Source organism: Amphimedon queenslandica, unplaced genomic scaffold (genome assembly GCF_000090795.2).
Source record: "Amphimedon queenslandica unplaced genomic scaffold, v1.1 AMPQUscaffold_11071, whole genome shotgun sequence".
In the NCBI taxonomy this organism is placed as follows: Eukaryota; Metazoa; Porifera; class Demospongiae; order Haplosclerida; family Niphatidae; genus Amphimedon; species Amphimedon queenslandica.
Window position 1 is genome coordinate 4652 of NW_003548684.1, and position 3669 is coordinate 8320.

Consider the following 3669-nt stretch of genomic DNA (forward strand, 5'->3'; position numbering starts at 1 on the left):
TGGTCTGGCCACACCTACTTTTTGACCACTCCCACTTTCAGCCACACCTTTGCCCTACTTGCAGTGAAATCCTGCAGCCATAGATAATAGAGTATACTATTATCTATGTATACAGTATACTGTACTCTATTATCTATGCTGCAGCCGCCTATGCACCCGGTACCCGCCCATGCTCCTTTACGTGAGTGGGCGTGGCCACGGCAAACAAAAACCATAGATATTAGAGTAAATGAATATAATGAATGTATACTCTAATATCCATGAAAAAACTGGTGGCTTATACATGGGAGGAACTTTTTGTGCTTTATAACAGCAAGAGAACATAGAGATACTGTCTAAAGACTTCTTTAGAAGCATTAGAAGGTAGAGAGAACCTTTCAGTCGTGACGCCAACGGTACCGGAAGTCATAAGTGCCTGTATAATTTTATTGTAATACACTTGACAGTATGAATAATTAATGAGTTGCTACTTTATTTTATATTTATTTTTCATTTAATAGTTTTACTATGAAATTTGCATACAATACACAGAACATACATATTTATCACCATGAAAAACATCAACCAGTTTAAATAAACTATAACAGAACTGCAAGCAACTGATGTCCTTGACTTTACCGGATGCGTACAGTGTTCTAGACAACTCCAGCTTCTTGTCCATTTGCTTACAACAAGATAGTAGCTAGAAGAATATACTCCAGAAGTTTACAGTTGTTCTAGCAAGAAATAAGGATGCTGTGGTCTCTGAAAGTCAATGGCACATAATATGACTATAATGACAAGTATAAAATCTAGCTCTAAAAGGATTTCAAACAATTCTATTGAGGTAAAATGACTTGATTAATGATCCTGAGTGTGGAATCTGTAGAAAAAAGGAACAGAACAGTCAAAATATGGCATGAAAGAATGGACCATGCAGGCTGAATCTACATTATGGATGCAACTGTCGTTCTAGACAACAGTATCAAAACGAAACTTTGCATACACAAAGATCTACTGATAGGCCAGTTGCATGCCTAATTCTGAGCTGTTCTGGCCAGTCCCAGTACTATTATATACCTAGATAGTGTACACCATTTTCCAAACAGCGACAATAACAAGCAAAATATACTTACATTTCAGACTGAAAACTAACCAATTGATTCTATACCTTTTTGCTTCAAGTTTGAGTTTGCTTCTTAGAGCTATAGACTACCCACCATCTTGTAAACTGCACAAAACTAAACACAGCTTTATCCATCACTTGGCAGCCATTATGACGTCACTTGGAAAATAAAATTCACGTGAGCTTACCGTTGGCGTCGCGACTGCAATATCTGGCGAAGGACTGTTCTCAACTTCTCATTTAAGTGAAACTGATGCATCAAGAAGCCTGATGTTTCCTCTCAACACTACTGTTATCTATTGTACAGAAAATGTTATAGTTTTAATGATACAGCCCATTTTTACTCTTAAAATGCCATTTATTTCATTATTCTCCCTTTTCTCAAAACATGCTAAAGTAAAACTGGAAACCATTATAATCATATGAAAAAGCTTACACTTTTGAAAGTAATTATACAGGTTAGAGTTAGAATCTATGAAGTATGAGTTTGTTACAAGAGCTAAAGTGTATCGAAAAAAATTGATTTTGTTGTACCTATAACTGTTTGCAAAATAGCTTTACAGAGACAAAAACCTTGCTGTAGGTAGCTGTAAAAATTCTTTGTGCAATAGGCTATAGATCATAAGCAAGCGCTATCCTGGAGCAACACAAATTTCCTTCGAAATCCTTCCAGAGTAGGGATGAGCCTATTATTCCAGCATAATTTTAGGAATAATAGGGGCTTCCTCATATGAGGAATAATGCTGGAATAATTGGGTTGAAATAGGAATAATAGTGGAATAATGGGTGGAGTTGAGGTCAATGGTGATTGCAGAAGAAAATTAAAAAATTTTTGGCTAGTGTTTTTTGGAAGACCTATTTGTAAAACACTGCTGGAATGCAATTCTTATGTGAAAATTGATTGTTTGAGAAAATTATTGAGAATAAATTGAGAATAATAGGATAAAATGAAAAGAATAATGGGGGAAAATATTGAGAATTTCCAGAAAGAATAATGGGAAAATTTATGAGAATAATAGGCTCAACCCTATTCCAGAGCAACTTCACCAATGGAGGAGATGGCAAAACACTGATGGTTGTCACGTGGTAACCCAACTAGCATTTCCTGTTGCTACGCCCTGTTTCCAATCCCTTTCATTTACTCTAATATCTTATTGTTTGGACGTACCAAGAAAAACTGGAATAACTTTTTATAGGAATGTGGGATAAGGATGAGACTTTCACAGGTTCTTAGTCGCCCAATGCCGCTTCAGGATCTCAGGTCTTGGGTCTCTCAGCCCTTGGGAACCCTGAGAACCAGGTTCTCCCTACTGCCCTATAAACCCAATGGCATACCAAAGCTAACCGCAATGACGTTCTAGATGTCATAGTTTACATAAGCACATGTGGTCGAGCGCCCGAAATGATAATTCTTCTTTTAAAATGCTAATAGAGCAAGATCTTCTGATAATGATGGCCTTTATTAAGACTAGTTGGCTCCAGTAGCTATTGTATTGCTCATCAGGAAGAACAGGACTGTTTTAAGAGTAAAACAACACAGCCAAAACATTGGACATTTCTCTATAGAGCGGTTGCCGTGACGTCACTTTTGACGTCATAATTACTTCCGTATGGCAAAAATTAATGAGCCTCATTCGTTTACAGCAGTAAAGTTGCTTCTTCATAACTTCTTTATGTACTCTAATATCTATGCTTTTACACAGCACAAGGCAGAAAAGGAGTACAATTCTAGCAGTAGTAAGCAGAAAAGTAGCGATAGCAATAATTACAGGAGTAACAAGGCAATGCTGTGTTCAATTTGGCCGCTTCACTGGTTCTCTATCCGAGGACTTGTTGCTTCCTTTACATCCCTAAGTCCAGGAAAATGAAAGAGCAGCATGAATTAGCCATGCTCATAGTTAAGGAAGCCTGCCAGAAGAGTTTATATCGCTGTACAAATGAATGGCAAAGTACCATTTTGCCATGCGGAAGTAATTATGACACATGCTGTGACGTCATATGAAACGTCATATGACGTCATATGATTCATATATCTCTATATATGAAATCATTATAAACGTCATTAGTGACGTAACTACATTTTTCAAATTCCAATGCAGCTGCTTCCACTTCCGGTCCATTCTCAGTTGGGACATAGTATACATTACAATGGCAGCAAAAGGTGAGGAGTTATTTATGTTTGATTGACTCAGTTACTGTTACCTCTTGTTATCTATAGACTATAAACCAGTGGAGAGGAGTCGGCATTCTACAGTAAGAGTAGGAGATTACTTATATATGTGGGGTGGGGACCAGTCTGATCTCCCTAAAGTACACAATAATGATAAAAAGAAAGCACTGTCATCATTAATGGAGGTATACCATTTACCTACTGGTAGATGGGAGCAGAAACCCACCACTGGTAATCCTCCACTAGGTATCTTGGGCTATGCATCTGCTGCCATTGGAAATGAGATATTTTATTTTGGTGGAAAGTGTAATCATGATAGCTGTTATCATAATAGCCTGTACAGTTTTAATGTTGATACATTCACCTGGAGGGAACTCTCACCTACTACTCCTCA

At 37.4% G+C, this 3669-nt stretch overlaps 1 long non-coding RNA gene across 1 annotated transcript; it reads right to left on the reverse strand.

Moving 5' to 3' along the window:
* Positions 1-481: 481 nt before the first annotated feature.
* Positions 482-2219, reverse strand: LOC109589643 (uncharacterized). The gene is made up of 2 exons (XR_002188837.1): positions 1151-2219; positions 482-862 (listed from the first exon to the last, which is right to left on the reverse strand). It is a non-coding gene; the product is annotated as an uncharacterized LOC109589643 (long non-coding RNA).
* Positions 2220-3669: the final 1450 nt, after the last annotated feature.